Raw genomic sequence first — 17,928 nt, 5'->3', positions numbered from 1 at the left:
AGGTGGCAGCAGAGAGCACTGTGTCAGTAACAAACCTCCAGTAGCCAGGCTAATTTTCACACTTTTCATATACAGTATAAATAAAACTGAAATTTCAACATAAAACAATTATACCAATCTTCACACCCATATATTTTCTGAATGTAGACACCTTGCACAATATTATAATGCCACTCTGTTCTTTATATATATGCATGCACCTTCATACAATTTAGTGTTGAAGTATAACTTTTAATAAAAAAAAAAAAAAAAGGTATACAACTTGATTGAGGCTAAAAGTGTGCCCCAAGCATAAAGTTATTATTCATACTTCCTCAAAATAAAACTACATGTGTACAGTTCCTAAGTATGTCTACATCTTCATAAAACCACCAGAACTGGAAAGACAAAAGATCTGGTTTTAAGCTGAACTTTAAAGGGGTAGTGCGGCGCTAAAAAAAATTATTCACAGAATAACACACATTACAAAGTTATACAACTTTGTAATGTATGTTATGTCTGTGAATGGCCCCCTTCCCGTGTCCCACCACCCCCACCCATGTACCCGGAAGTGTGTGGTGCATTATACATTACCTGATCCGTGTCGATCAGCCGCTCAGCCGCGATTGGCTGAGCATAACTGTGAGCATAACTGTGGGTGTTATTTTAAATAAAGTTTAAATCACCCCTCTTTTTCCTGATATCGCAATGTGTGGAATCACCCGAACTATTAAATTATCACATACCTGATTTCGCATGGTAAATGCTGTAAGCACAAACATCTGCTGGAATGCAAACTTGCAGATTTTTGGTCACATATCTAGAGAAAAATTTAATAAAAAGTGATCAAAAAGTCATATATACAGTTGTGCTCAAAAGTTTACATTTTGCTCAGTGGTTAGCACTATAGCCTTGCAGTGCTGGGGTCCTGGGTTCAAATCTCACCAAGGGCAACATCTGCAAAGAGTTTGTATGTTCTCTCCGTGTTTGCGTGGGTTTCCTCCGGGTACTTCGGTTTCCTCCTACACCAAACAAACATACAGATAGGTGGATTTGGATTGTGAGCCCTATTGGGGACGGGAAGCAGTAATTGGCAACAAACTATATAAAGTGCTACGGAATCTGTGTGTGCTATACAAATAAAAGCATTATTATTTTCAGAGAATATGAATGATAACGCAAAAACTTTTTCCCACTCCTGGTTAGTGGTTGGGTGAAGCCATTTATTGTAAAAATACTGTTTTCTCTTTTCAAATCATAGCGACAACTAAAAACATAAAAATGATCCTCATCAAAAGTTTACATACACTGGTGATTTTGGCCTGATAACATGCACAGAAGTTGACACAAATGGGTTTGAATCGCTACTAAAGGTAACATCCTCATCTGTGACCTGTTTGCTTAAAATCTGTGTGTGTTCATAAAAGCTGAGTGAGTTTCTGGGATCCAGAAAGACTCTTTCATCCAGCCACTGAGGTTTCTGGATTGTAAGTCATGGGGAAAGCAAAAGAATTGTCAACCAATCTACAGGAAAAGGTAGCTGAACTGTATGAGGGTAGCTTCACACGTAACGCAATTGCAGAGGATTTCACGCTGCAAATTCGCAGCAAAATCCACTGTGATTCCCCTCCTGTCAGTTTCAATACGATTAAATACTCGCAGCAGAATTGTCATATGTCATGACAATTGTCATGGGCTGCATGGTCAAGTAGCCAAAAGAAAGCCATTGCTGTGCAAATGCCATAAGGTATCTCACCTACAATAAGCCGAATAGCACAGAGTCGTTGACTACAGCAGAACAAAGTGATAGTTCTTGAGTGGCCATCACAGTCTCCTGACCTCACGATCACTGGACCACTCTGGGGAGATCTCAAGCACACCATTCATACAAGACAGCCCAGGAATTTACAGGAACTGGAGGCTTTTTGCCTAGAAGAATGGGCAGCTTTACTATCTGAGAAAATAAAGCGCCTCATCCACAACTACCACAAAAGACTTCAAGATGTCATTGATGTTAGAGGGGAAAATACACAGGATTAAGAACTGGGGTATGTAAACGTTTGATCAGGGTCATTTGGATATTTTTGGTTGTCGTTATGATTAAGGGTCACACGTACCGAATCCGCAGCGGATTTCACGCTGCGAGTTTGCAGCAAAATCTGCTGCAGATTCTGGTATAGTGAAGGTCTATGGGGTCACATACCCGCAGCGGAATTTTCATTCCGCTGCAGATATATAACCCGGCCCCTTTAACCCATGGCTGCCCGCAGCCCTGGCCTGGAGCATGCATTACTTGCTCAGTGCCACGGCTGTGTGTGAGGCTCCCGGCTCCCCTCGTTCCCCATCAGCTAAGGGGCTGGGTCACATGAAAATTCTGTTGCGAGTATTTGACCCCATAGAACTTCACTATACCAGGATCTTCAGCGGATTTAGCTGCAAACTCGCAGCTTGAAATCCACTGCGGATCCGGTACATGTGAAGCTACTCTTAATCATAACAACAACCAAAAATATCCAAATGACCCTGATCAAACGTTTACATACCCCAGAAAGTTTTAAAAATTTTAAAGCAGTAAAACAAAGTAATAGCTAACACGCTGACTTTAGGAACATTAATGCTGACTTTAGATAACATTGAAAGTCAATTACACCATGCAAATATTTTTTTTTCTTCAGCATGTTTTTTGCAGCATGTTTTATGGAAAGTACAACTGGTGCCGCAAAAAAAAAAACTCATGGACCTGTAGGTAAAAAAAAATGCAAGCTCAATGGCCTTTTAAAAGGGTTAGCAAAAAAATAATTTTCTTTCAAATCAACTGGTTTTAAAAAAAATTATATAGATTTGTAATTTACTTCTATTTAAATCTCAAGTCTACCCATACTTACCAACTGCTGTATGTCCTGAAGGAAATGGTATTTTCTTTACAGTCTGACACAGGACTGTCTAGAGCAGCAGCAAATTCCCATAGAAAACCTCTCCTGCTCTGGACAGTTTCTGTCTGGGACACAGATGTCAGCAGAGAGCACTGTCAGACTGAAAAAAAAACACAATTTCCTGCAGGACATACAGTAGCTGATAAGTATGGGAAGACTTGAGATTTTTAAATAGAAGTAAATTACAAATCTATGTAACTTTCTGAAACCAGTTGATTTGAAAGAAAAAGATTTTCGCTTGATAAACCCTTTAAATATGAAGAGGAAAATAGTGCAAAAATAAAAATTTGCTTGGTCCTTAAGGGATTAAGCAAGCCTAAGATACAACACACAAAATAAGGTGTGTGTTTAGTTATAAGGTGTGTGTTTTGTTCTACATTTTTTCTCTAGCGTATAGGAGAAATCCAGGTTAACCTCAGCAGACACTGTATACCCCAAACTAATATTTTAGCAATAGAACTCACACTTTGTATTGATCTTAGTTCAGCCTAAGGTACAGCCCCTTAAAATCAAGCCAGAAATTGACAGCTGTAAGTTAGGAATTAGCTTTATGGAAGACATCAGTCATAGAAAGGGGATATACAACTGCACATATGATGCTATATGCACTACAGCCATCAGATGGCACTGCATACACACATTTATTTTTTTTCATATTCATTACCCCAGTAGGATAGTTCATCGGCCATACCGAAGTTTCTTACATTTTTCACTTTTCTTTCCTTTGCTCACATCTGCGTCGGAGGCTCCATTTGGGGCCTCTGTAACAGAATCCATTTAAACATGGGACAAAATAAATTACTGTGTAGAATCCTGCAAAATGACAAGCCACAAATAAAGACCCAACGAATCCCCATAAAGTCAATGGAATCTAATTTGTTTGTGTCTGTTGTGCCGATTTTTGAAAATGGCGAAAAGAATCTGCGATCTGGACCCTCTGGCACAGATGTGAACCCAGCCTAAGGGTAGGGCCACATTGCGTTTTTGCAGTCCGTGTAACATATCTGTTTGCGTTCACACGTACAGGATCTGCAGCAGATTTGATGGCGCAGATTTGCTTTGAATCTAATCTGGGCCATCAAATCTGCTGCGGATCTCCTGCAGCTTCAAATCTGTGCCATCAAATGCTGCAGATCCTGTACGTGTGAACACGCCCTAAATAGGAAAAAACAAATGCATTTGCGCATCTGCTTGGAAATGTTTTTCAATTGAATTCCATTGTAAAAAAATAACGGATCAAAACGGATGTTTGTTTTTTTTTTAACGTACACAAAAATGTAGCTGACCTCTTTTTTCTGTATGTTTAAAGTAGCCATTTAGAAACGGATCCATTAAACAGACTGCCAAATGCAGTGTAAACCCAGCCTAACGGTGGTTTCACACTTAGCGTTTTTTTGTTGTTGTTTTTTCGTAATTAAAAAAGCAGCTGCAATTTTTTTTGGAGTTTTTGCCCCAAAGCCAGAAATGGATCCAGAAGGAGGAACAGGGTTCTTTCTCATGAAAGGATACAACATGTTCATGGAGGACAGCTCCCAGAATTCCTGGGGATTTTTGTATTGTTCTGCCTGTTAATGACAGGACAACTCCATCTATGAATCACATTCCAGTCAGAGACTCTGATGTGATTCCAGGGTGATATTCTTGTGTTCTTTTTTATTAGTGCTCAGTGTCCATGTTCAGGGAATGGTCCGGTTTGACCCACAGTCTGGATATGAATGATGGGCATTCCCCTCCTCCTGCTGTGCTGGAGCCCAGGGCCTGTCCTGCTGCCAGCCGGGTGATTTCATCTCTTATCAAGCCTCACAGCTCTCCACACAGCTTCCCCCGGATCTGGAAACACAGGCAGCCACTTATCTACAGGAAACACAGCCCTTACATACACAGCATTACAGCTTAGACTTCCCTGAGGGAAATGGTGACCCCCTTCTTTTACCTTCACCCTTCCTCAGACTGACCCTCTACTTGCTATACAACGCACCATCTCACCTGTTACAGTTATCAGATAATCACACAGACGGCTCTCTCTTTTTTTTTGATCCAGCGCTGTTTCCCCCTGGCATGGTAGTAAAATGCCAGAGGAAAACATTTCATTTGAGACCCTGGCATGGTCTAGGACGCTGATACAGAAACCTCGCCTATAGCATTGTCCTCTCTGGCTGCACTCTTAAATTTCTGTGGCACCATGCCCCATAGAAGTCTATGCAAAAGAGATATAGGACAGCACTCATCCAGAGAACAACAAATAGTGTGTATAGATAGTGAGGCAACTCACCCGATATATATGGGTAGAAGGCTGTCAACCCTCACTCACTCCACCTAAAATCCATGTTAGCCGAAACAATATATGTACCTCTGTTCACTCGGAACATCCACATAGGAGGGCGCTCAGTATAACCCGGATATGCAATCAACAGCGGCCAAGTAATACATATGTAAAGATATAACAAGAAAAGGTACCAGCACTTAGAGACCATGTGAAGGACATTTATGAAAGAAATCAATAGCAGTATCGCTACTATAATTTAGAATTAACTTTATTGTGGGAAAGAGGTAGTGTATTCAAACCTATCCCCCTCCTGGCCGTTATATACACTAAGTGCTAGATTTATAAAAGTATGTAAAATATACACCTGGTGTAAACTGCCCACAGCAACCAATCACAGCTCAGCTTTCACCTGACCAGATCTAGGCCAGCGCAGATAATAAATTGGGTGCTAATCCCGGAATATGCAAACTTTTAGGTGAATACTCAAAACCGGCAGAATAGGCGCATCGCCCTTGATAAATGTCCCCCCTAGTGTATAAGCGGCCAGGAGGGGAGATAGGTTGGTATACACTACCTCTCCCCCACAGTGGGGTAAGTTCTATACTATAGTAGCAATACTGCTATTGATTTCTTTTATATGGTCTCTGAGCGCTGGTACCTTGTCTTGTCATATCTTTCCATAGAAGTCTATGTACACCTGATGCAACTACTGATGACCTTGATGCTTTAGACAACACTTAATTCTATAGGACAACTCCTATAGACGTCTGTAGAAAGTAGTTTTGCTTCCACATGGGGCTGCAATCGGAGTAAAGTGGGGAATAGATCCTAGCCTATTGCTATGGATTTCCTGGAGAATTGGTTACAAGGTGACAGATCACCGTCAGGACACAATGCTTCAAACACCCCCTTTTCTATGGTTTCCAACCTTTTAATGCCATTCCACAGCAATGACTGTATTGGCATAAATGAGATGATGTGATTGTGTTTGCTGAGCTGGAACTGTAAATGCTGACTCCTTCAATGACCACAATGTTACGCCATCAGTGAGTCATCACAACAGCTCTGTGACTAGAGGCTGCATGTGGTCAAGCTACCAAGTAGCACTAGAAGCGAAAGCATAGCATAGAGGCAGCTCTGATATAGTGCCCACCCCCTTTGTGTACTAAGGGCCCTATTACACCAACAGATTATCTGACAGATTTTTTTGTGCCATATATAATACTGTTATCTTGTTACATGGTACAATGGAATAGAATGGTGTAACTGCTTACTCCGCAGAACCTATAGCTGTGGGTCCTGTTCTTTTTAATATGTTTGTCAGTGACCTAGAAGAGGTTTTGGTAGGTAAGGTTTGTCATGGTGTCAGGCATAAAAAACATCAGCAAAACACTTAAGGATTTGATTCTGTACAGTCTGGAGGAAGGAAAGGAAAGGGGAGACAAGATACCTTTAAACATATAAAAGGAATAAATAAGGTTCAGGAGGGAAGCTTCTCATTGGCGAAGCTCGGAGACGCTCGGCTGCCGGGAGAGCTTTGGGAGAATGACAGAGGCTCCGCAAGTACCCAAAGCCTCTGTCATTCTTCCGAAGCTCTCCCGGCAGCCGAGTCTCTCCGAGCTTCGCCGATGAGACGCTCGGCTGCTCGGGAGAGCTTTGGGGATCCCCATCGCAGTCATCGCATCACCTTGCCTGCGCCGGGAACGAGACAGAAGGTATGCGGAGGCCAGGAACAGGCCCTAGGTGAGTTAGATCTTTGGTTGTTTTATAGTGGTCGCCCCATACGATGGGTATGCGGCCATTTTTGAGCCCCCCCCCCCCCCTACACCGGCGTATAAGAGGACTGAGAAGATTTTTCGGGGTTAAAAAGTCGTCTTACGCCCGAAAATATGGAAATACTAAAAGGGCAAACTAGATGGACCAATGGATCTTTTTCTGCCAACAATATTCTATGTTTCTTTTACACCTTTTACACCTGAGCTCTTTCCTAACTACTTTGAAGCTTTGATATGCTTATTGTAATACTTTCTAAAGAGCTAAAAATAAACATTTTAAGTGGACTAAAAACAGTGCTTTGCACTAAATATAAAACAATAACGGGTATCTATAAACAGTCACACAGTTTCAGGTGATAATAGAGCTGCAAATGTATTTTCGAGTCTATTGGGGCTATTACAGTTCTTTAGAGGAGACCCCAATTATCAACCCCAGTCCCTGAAGCAGAAGAGGGGATGTAAGACTCAGGAAAGACCAATTGTAACTTGGCCTCCTTCAGCTTTACTGGGGTACTCCCCCCTCCCCCCTTATAGGATGTGGCATAAGCTGCGATAATGACTCACATCCTCCTGTGTAGCCTCCATCCTCAGGGAAGTGCGATCTGCTTATAAATGACTACTACTCACACACACTCCACCAGCCCAGATACGGCCAACAGAATCAGTTCCTCTCAGCCAAATGCATCTCTGCAAATTAGTATCTTATACCAGTACATACCCATGTGATTCCAGCTTGACCCATAGCACCCATATAAGAAAATGTATAACTTTATTTTTTTTAACTCTTTTTATTGAAGGGTATACAATCTCCACAAGAGCATCATACAATATTAATGCAGGACAGTGTCAGATAGAGAAGCGATAACATCTGAGATAAAAAAAAATATGCAACATGACATCTGAGACATGTAATCATGAACAGTAAGAAGTATGCTCGTGTGAACCAAGGCAAAGCAAATACTAACTTTCAGCACTGGGCTCCTGGACACAGAGTGGAAGAGTCACAGCCAAGTACACTCAGTTACTACACACATCATGAGTACTTTAGTCATTTCCTCTCGGGGAGGGCAAATTAGGGTTATCCATCTTGGCGAACCTGTTCGGTTGAAAGGCAGTCAGTGGTGAATCGCACCACCAACCCCAGACTTTCCTAAATTTACCGGCACATCCTCTGTGTTTAAACACTATATATTCATACGATAGCATTGAATTAGTAAGTTTAATCCATTTACCAATCGTGGGTGGTCTGACATCCATCCACCTCATTGCTATGACTTTTCGCGCCATAAATAGAGATTCCCTTAAAAATATTCTATGGTAGTGTGGCCAAGATCCCTCATCTAAAAGTCTGAGGAAACAAATTGTAGGCGTACAGGGTACGTTTATACCTATCATCTGGGTCAGATAGTTTATAACTGCCCGCCAGAAATCCATGATGGCTGGACAAACCCATATCATATGCCAAAAGTCTGACCTAGCATGTCTGCATCTATGGCATTCTGTTGAAGGGTATCTGCCCATCCTATACATTCTGTCCGGGGTTAAGTAGCTTTGGTGTAAGATAAAAAGCTGAATTAGTCTATTATTGATGGCTGGTGATACATAGAGGTGAGAGGACAGAGCATCAGACCACTCCTCGTCATCTAGATTACCCAAACATTGCTTCCATTTATCCTCTGCTGGAACAGGGTTGTATTCCATTCTTGATTGTATCAGAAATGAATATAGTGCCGAGATTAAACCTCTAGGTCCCTGGGATTTAAATACTCCTACCAGTGGATAATTGGAGAAGGGCAGGTTAGGGCCTGGGAACTGGGCATTGAAGGCATGTCTAAGTTGTAGGTAGCGGTACATGGAACCCCTCGGGAGATCAAATTTATCTTGGAGTTGCTAAAATGAAAAAAATGCCCGGGCATCGCACACACTTGATGGACATGTGTCTTTTTTCAACCGTATTAACTATGTAACTATGTAACTATGTAACACATCTCCCAACTTACATACACCCTTTTGTATCCAGAACTGTGGTTCCAGGTGTTCAGAGAAATGAGAGAGATGAGGGTGGTACCATAAAGGCGTCTCCAACATTGTGTCTCTATATCGCGTCAGCTTCTTAATTGCCCCCCAAACCTGATGTGCCAACTTATGTAACGGTAACAATTTAGCCGGACTAATGAGACCACCCTCGAGGACTGGCCAGAGATGTTTTAGGTCTAGAAAATGTGCTAGCTGGTGTTCCTTGTTAGGAAGGATCCCCGCTTCCGCCCATGAACTAAGGTATCGCACCGGGCCCGCTAAATAATCTAGGTATATATTAGGTAGAGACATACCCCCATAATGCTTAGGCCTTTGTAATGTCTGTAGACTAAGTTTTGATCTAGTTGCCCCCCAAACAAAGGAGGGAAATAGGGAGTGAAGCTGCCGAAAGAAACTCATGGGGACAGGTGCGGAGGCATGCTCTAAGATATAAAGGCATTTGGGTAGGATTACCATTTTAATAAGATTTACACGTCTGGGGACGCCAACGGCAGGGTCGACCAGATTTAGAATTTTTGTTTAACGTGGTCTATCAGGGGGAAAACATTCCTCTGCAGGTCCTGTGAGTACTGTCGGCAGATCACTATCCCCAGATATTTAAAATGGTTCACAACCGGTAAGCCCTGTACGTTATCGGACCAACCCTCAGGACACAGGGGCATAAAAACTGATTTCGACCAGTTGATGTGTAGGCTGGAAAACCTACGGAAGGTGTTAATGAGAGATATGGCTAACGGCAGAGTTTCCTTGGGTGAGGACATGAAGAGGATGGTATCGTCGGCATATAAGCCAACCCTGTCTTCCCCATCTCCAATCACAACCCCCTTATACAGTGGATTATGTCTGAGCCTAAGGGCTATAGGCTCAACAGCAAGGGTGAATAATAAGGGCGACAGGGGGCAGCCCTGCCGTGTTCCCCGGCACAGCGGGAAGTAAGAGGAGAAGATGCCATTTACCATTATCCGGGCTTTAGGGGATTGATATATGAGGGACACCCATTTTATAAAGTTTGGGCCAAACCCAAACCTTTGGAGGACTTATAACAAATATCCCCACTCCACTGAGTCGAAGGCCTTGGCCGCGTCCAGCGAGGCCAAGGCCCACTCCTCCCTCTTTGCCCCCCCCTACTTGTACAACAGCCTGTACTCTCCTAATATTATCAGAAGTGGATCGGCCTGGGATGAATCCCGACTGATCACAATGAATAAGTTCTGTAATATAATTATTTAACCTATTGGCCAGCATTTTAGTCAGTATTTTATAATTTAAGTTTAATAGGGATATGGGCCTATAGGAGCCACATTCTAGAGGGTCCTTATCGGGTTTCAAGAAAATGTATAACTTATATCAGCTGCACTTATATATCTCTAAGTTGGTATCAAATGATGGCCCTTAAAAAAACAATCCTAGGCTATAATGAAACAGAAGACTACACATTGCTTTTCTTTAAAGGGGTAGTTTACAAAAAAAAAAATCTTTCAAATCAACTGGTGACCCTGATAAGGTGACCCTGTTAAACATTAATTCTCAATATATCTTTTCCAGCTCAACAGCTTTAATGGGCCCATTTGCAGTGCAACTCATGCAACAGCAGTAAAACAGCAGAAACTACTGACACCCTATACCTGACACCCTATACTATACTAAGACCCATATACAGTGACCATATATTGGTAGATACCAGGCAGGCTCTGCAGGCTCCCCCATGCTGTAGTATCCCATATATATATATATATATATATATATATATATATATATATATACCACCCATAGTCACCTGGACAGTTCCCTGGTGTCTCTTCTTACTCCCTACTCTGCAGGCAATTGAGCGACATCAGTTGAAGGCTTAACCACTGGTGTTGAGAGCGGCCTCTCGTGCATAATGCTGTCTGTGGCAACAACAGTGATTGGCACGGCAGAGAGCCAATAGTCTTTGCACATTTAACTTTAAGTGCTCATTATTATGCACTTAAAGTGAAGGGGCTATGTGCAAAACCCGGCAGCTAAGTGAGCCCCCAACAGCAGGAGGCCCAGAAATTGCCCAGGTTCGCTGGGTGCTGATGCGAGCCCTGTTCTGGTAGCATGTCTTTCCCAGGTATGGGTCTCTTTACTCCACTATCAGTGTTTTAATGGAAACAATGACAGATGGGCCTAACTGACTTATAATGGAGTCCCTCAAGTACCATTGGGGTGTTCCATTGTTTTTCTCAGAAAGAATAGTGCAACATGTTATTGTTACTGTCAAATCGGATAGAACTACCAATAAAGTCTCCACTTTATTAGTAGTATTTACACATCCTAAGTACCACATCTGGCAATCCACATGATGGAACTATGTTTTCAATATTAATTTTTTTCTGTCTGTGTTACAGTAGCTCCTCTGTGAGAATGGAGAAGTAGCCTTTTTCCTGGGCACTGTATGTGTATATATATAAATATATATATATATATATAAATATATATATATATATATATATATATATATATTATTTTTTTTTAAATACCTGAAGATGTCTAACTGCATAGTCTGTGACACTAGGAGGAGATGCTGCCCTTATAGCATCTGTACATACTGTATATAGCGAATGATTACAGCTCAGCTCTGTGTGTTAGTGATTTCTACCCATAGAATAAGCCTCCCCCCAGGGAGATGACAGAATTATTCCCTGACATACTTGTTACCAGGCTGAGACCTCCCACAGTCCCTGCTTTCCTGTATGTACATTGTACCTATATCCTCTTTCTTATGTGGCTTCTGTCTGTTTTTTTGTCTGGTTCCTGCCTCTAAATCTGCGTTTCCTTCAGCCACTTCCTTGTTTTATAATAACAGCAGATCCCTCAGGGCTGCCAGTTATACATGTCCAATCTTATGCTATAAGGTTGTTTTCTGTCATTACTAACTCCAGATGGGCATAGATATAGTACAGGGACCTGGTGACTGGAGTGGCCCAATGTCGCCTCTATTATTATACATGGTACAGGGTGACCTTGTCCTGCAGTAAGTTTTTTAAAATTATTTAAGTCTGGTTGTCATTAGCTGTCACCCTACTTTCCCATTCTCTACAATAGAAAATCTGCTCCTTAATAAGTTGTATCACCCATCACATTCCCAAATCCATACAACTTGGTGTATTTGTTATTCAGGAGTGTGAGAAAGCTGGATAAAAGCTCCTGTGGGAATCTGACTGCAGTCATATGGTTCACAACCAAACTTTCCCTGAAAGTATACTAGCTATATATCACAGTTCATAATGTAAGAGCACATCCAGTCATTGTCTGTTTGGTGCCAAGACAAAAAGCAGCAGCTGTCTAAACTCGGAGGGCCCCTTGAAATTGTGCTGGATCCAGAATATAAGTGTTTGAAGAGTGTAATTTTGTCATGTTCCAGTAAGATCTGTTATATGTCACGTGTCGCATGTTGTGTGGGTGCACAGTGAGTGGAGTGGATTTATGTTTTCACGGCATTACATGATCCATTGGTTCAGGATCTTGCAACACTGAGGTCGTAGCTCTGATTTTTTCCAGGGCCACATCTGTGAGTAGATTTTATGTTACCAGGGTGTCTTCCCACAGTCTAATAGGAGGAATACAACATGGCCACCAACATACAACCACCAACATAGCCACTTGGCACATGCAGCAACAGAAATGTATTAAGGACTGGCTGTGCTGCTCGGTCATTGATTGGCTGAGCGGCCTGTCACTGCACAGATTGGGCCAGAAGTGTCAGTGGTGGCTGCAGCGAGTGACCAAGGTGTGGAAAGGGCAGCAGGACACCTGGGGAGCATGGATAAGTATACATCTTAATAATGTTCTATGTTAAACAAGGGCTAGACGGACATCGCTAACAATGTCTGTGTACCCCTAATGCACGATTATCGAGCCATGTATAGGATCTGCTAGATTGGCGCTCGCTTACAGTGCAATGTTGGGCCAACTAATACAGCCCTTACTTGCTGATTGACAGAAACCTCTGTATGTGCACTCATACACAGAAGGCTGTCAGTCACCAGCAGGATGTATGTGATATTCTAAGGGTACATTCACACTGAGTAAATGTGGCGGAATTCCGCAACAGAACTCTTTGCCGTGGAATCCCGCCTGCCTCAGTGTCAGATGGCATCTCTATGGAAGGGCTCACGTGTCTCCGCTCTCTGCCCAAAGAATTGACTTGTCAATTCTTTGAGCGGAGAGCAGAGGAGAGCAGAGGCGCGAGAGCCCTCCCATAGAGATGCTATGACACTAAGGCAGACGGGATTCCGTGGCAAAGAGTTCCGCCGCGGAATTCCGCCACATTTACTTAATGTGAACATACCTACAATCTGGTATTGTGAAGAGCACTATGGTTTCTACATCTGTCTACAGATGAGTAATCTTTCCTTCTGGAAAGATTTCTGACTTAAACCTCTAGTCATGTTCTAAGGATCTAATCATAGTCAAACTCTGACTTGAAGGAAAAGATACCTCCAAAAGGTGGAGTCAATAAGTTGCGTTGCATATTGTAACGCCTGGAGTAGTGGATCCACTGGACCGTCACTAGCGATAGCACTAACCTCACCAGGGAGCGGAGTCTAAGGGGCCACTGGTTTTCACCAGAGCCCGCCGCAAGGCGGGATGGACCTGCTGCGGCAGGCGACCCCCAGGTCGCTGCCCCTGGCTTGGTTGCTAGTGACGGCAGGCGAGGCGTGGCAGGAGCAGTAGGCAGGAGATAGTGCAGGCAGAGGACTGTAGACGTGATCGCAGGTGGCGGACAGGACTCAGGAACAATGGGAAGGCAGGTGGCAAGGACTAGGGACAAGGACTGAGGACAGGAACAAGGGACAAGGACTAAGGTCAGGAACAACAGGGAGCTGGGCCAACACCTGGAAGGGGGGCAGAGCTGGAACTTATAGGGGAGTGATTGACACATGGACCAATTAGGAGCGCACTGCCCCTTTAACTCTGCGACAGCCTCCACTTGTCTCCACTTGTCTCTATGACACTCTCCTCAAGGAGAAATATTACCCCTTTGGTCTTTCGCTATCTAAAACACGGTGATTACTCAACTGGCTTTGTATGGTCTTTTAACCTATATGTATATAAGTGCATGCATCTGATTAGATTGTAAGCTTCTGGGGATTTCAGTCTATGGCACAGGCTTGCTGCAGTGGTAAAGTTGCATCCAGTGCAATCACTGCTGCATTACATTCTTAGACTGGGTTTACACTATGTATGACACGAGCTGTTCTGTGACATGGCCGTGTCACAAAACCGTCGCTGTCAGTAAAGTTCATCCCGGCCGGTACTGAATAGTGGCCACACAAAACTGACATTTCAGTTTTTTGTGCGCCCACATGGAATCTCGGCCAGAGTGTATACACTGCGGCCGGGATTCCATAGAAGTCAATGCAATGCATTTATTCAATTCATAACGGCCGGTGTTGCAATCTGCAACAATGGCCGTTGTTAATTGAATAAATACATTGTGTGAACACAGACTTAAAGAGGTTATCCAGCGCTACAAAAACATGGACACTTTCCCCCTACTGTTGTCTCCAGTTTGGGTGGGGTATTGAAACTCAGTTCCATTAAAGTAAATGGAGCTTAATTGCAAACTGCACCTGAACTGGAGACAACAGTAGGGGGAAAAGTGGCCATGTTTTTGTAGCGCTGAATAACCCCTTTAAAAAAATAATAGATATTAAAAATCTCCAAAATTCTTTACATAGATTAAATTTTTTTTTTCTCTTACATATTTGTCTGTCTAGTGAAGATGTCTGGTCAGTAAGTTAATGGGATGAGTCGGCCGCTCTCTTAAATCTCCAGGGGATGTAAAGTTACTGAAGCGATAAAAATACCTTACACTGTGGTGATGATGACACAGATATTGGTGTTTACTGAGTAAAAAGAATCATTCTGGAGACTGTTACAGAAAGTGATCCATTCCTTAACATCATTGTCAATAAATGGGAACATTCATTGCTTACACTTGAGGTTTCTGTTACAATTGTATTCAGTCTAGACAATCCTCTGTGAGCTATAAAGTCTGGACTACCAGTGTAAGCTATGTTCACTGACAAAAAAGCAGAGTAAATAGTATGGAATCGAAATACAAAATCTTTTGCACATTTCATTATACAAACCTTTATTTACGTAAAACCATAAGAGCTTCACAGAGCAAAAGTTGTGATATGACAATTGGGCCTATGAGTTCCAGCATTAGATTGAATAACTGGGTGGAGAAACCCCTTTAATCCTAGGGTGTGCAGTTCTATAGTTATTACTGTAACTATTTTACTGTACAAAGTTTTTATTATAACTATAAAATTTATTGTCAATCTAACATGCTAAACCTCAGCGGACCACTAGAGGCACTGTTTACCAGTTTCTATGGGTCATGATAAATTATGCAGAGCTGTAAAGGATGTGCAAATAATTACTAAAGATTAATGTGCAAAACTGTGATTACATATTAACAACACTTCATCAATAGATTATCAGAAGATCTCCTGGGTAAATATCCTGGAAGAATAAGCTTATGACTGATACTGAGGTCAAGTTTTTATTCAAGTCCAAAAAAATGGAGGAATTCCTTATCCCAGACCGGACGGGAAGTCTCCAAACAACAGGAATTGGTGTTCTTCAGTCAGCATGTTAACGCTGCAGGCTTCCTTCCTGCTGTTTCTGGGGTCTTATATAGTCAGAAGCGCCTTTCATCATTAACCTGCCCCTGTACTATTCCACAGACCTTACATATTTGTTTCCATAACAGATTTTAAGGTTAAAACAATGACGGGAATTCTGCAGAGAAAATGTCTCTAAGATGTTGTGATTAGAGAAAGGATCACCTAAAATGCCTCGTACGACCGAGATAATGTTAGTGACAGATCTCTACATCTCTACCTCACAAGGTGGTTGTCATTTTTCAAGCACATTATGTCTGTACTTCCTGCTATTATACTATAGGCAAGAATACTACTCCCTATAAAGTAGTTAGCTTCTTGTACAAAGGGGCAGCATTAGAGTAGTTTTCTCCTTGTCCATAGGAGCAGTATTATAGAAGTTATATTCTTGTACATAGGAGTATTATTATAGTAGGTATATTCTTGTATATATGAGGCAGTATTATAGTAGTCATATTCTTGTACATAGAAGGCAGTATTATAGTAGTTATATTCTTGTACATAGGAGGGAGTATTATAGTAGTTATATTCTTGTACATAGGATGCAGTATTATAGTAGCTATATTCTTGTACACAGGGAGCAGTATTATAGTAGTTATATTCTTGTACATAGGAGCAGTATTTATCTTGTACATAGGTGCAGTATTATAGAAGTCATATTGTTTTACATAGGAGGCAGTATTATAGTAGTTATATTCTTGTACATAGGGTCAGTATTATAGTAGATATATTCTTGTACATAGGGGCAGTATTATAGTAGTTATATTCTTCTACATAGGGGCATTATTGTAGTAGATATATTCTTGTACATAGGGGCAGTATTATAGAAGTCATATTCTTGTACATAGTAGGCAATATTATAGTAGATATAGTCTTGTGCATAGGGACAGTATTATAGTAGGTATGGAGTAGAGAGAGCGGTTGCCGGCACTACGTAAAACACAGGCGTCTCGGACCACTGAAAGTGGCACAACGTAGCTCCCACGTTAAAAAACAGACCCTTGGAGGTGCTCAACTGAATTGCAGAAAAACGCACAGTGTGAATACTGATGAGGAGAAACAGAAGTTGGCACTCACCACTTGGGGTCGTGAATATCCTTTATTTAGAGGGACGTGGTACACTCAGCTGGAAAGGGGGAAGATGGTAAAGGCAGGGAGCGTCACTGGTGCAACGAACGTTTTCGCCCTGTGTCGGGCTTCATCTGGTTGTGAACACCAGTACACCATTATAGTAGGTATATTCTTGTATACAGGAGGCAGTATTCTAGTAGGTATATTCTTGTACATAGGGGCAGTATTATAGTAGTTATGTTCTTGTACATAGGGGGCAGTATTATAGTAGTTATTTTCTTGTACATAGGAGGAAGTATTATAGTAGTTATATTCTTGTACATGGGGGCAGTATTATAGTGGTTATATTCTTGGACATAGGAAGCAGTATTATAGTAGTTATCAGAATACGGATTAACCGATGCAGTCTTTATTCGTGATCACACTGTGAACATGAGCAGGGAAGGGGGAAGATGGAACAGCGGAAGGTAACAGACAAACATTTTCTCGCTTCAACAGCGCATCATCAGGTCTGAGTTACGTCACCAGCAGGGGTGTGTTATATAACAGGTGGTGAATTAATGTGCAACAAAAAGGGTTAAACACTTAAAGGGAACAGCACACATTAAAAACAAACAATGCAGCAATGCTCAAACAAGTAAGCCATTTAGGTCGTTCCTCTCATTGAGGCCTGAAACTCCGGTGGCATTCAATTTAATGATCCATTTTGTCTCCCGTTTTAAAAGTAACTTAAGGGTGCCTTCACACCTACCGGATCCACAACGGATCTCACTTCTGCGGATTCGAAGCGGGATCCGGTATCAATTCAAACCTATGATAGCACATATTCGCAGCGGGATTGACATCCCGCTGTGAATATGTGCTTTAACTCCCTGGTGCCCGCAGCCCCGCAGTCGCATCCCCCCCATCCCGGCCACATCCCCCCATCTCCGTCCCGCCGCCGCAAGCATACAGTACCTGCTCGGCGGCACAGCTGCAGTGAGGCTGCCGGCTCCGGTCCCGCTCAGATCAGCTGAGCGGGACCGGAGCCTCACTGCAGCCGCGCCGCCGAGCAGGTAATGTATGCTCGTGGCGGCGGGCCGGAGATGGGCTGATGGGGATATGTGGCCGGGATGGGAGGGATGTGCCGCCGCCGGGGATGGGGGACGCGATGGCGGAGCTGTGGGCACCAGGGAGTTAAAGCACATATTCACAGCGGGATGTCA

Source organism: Dendropsophus ebraccatus, chromosome 4 (genome assembly GCF_027789765.1).
Source record: "Dendropsophus ebraccatus isolate aDenEbr1 chromosome 4, aDenEbr1.pat, whole genome shotgun sequence".
Lineage (NCBI taxonomy): Eukaryota > Metazoa > Chordata > Amphibia > Anura > Hylidae > Dendropsophus > Dendropsophus ebraccatus.
Note: the sequence above shows the minus strand (reverse complement) of the source record.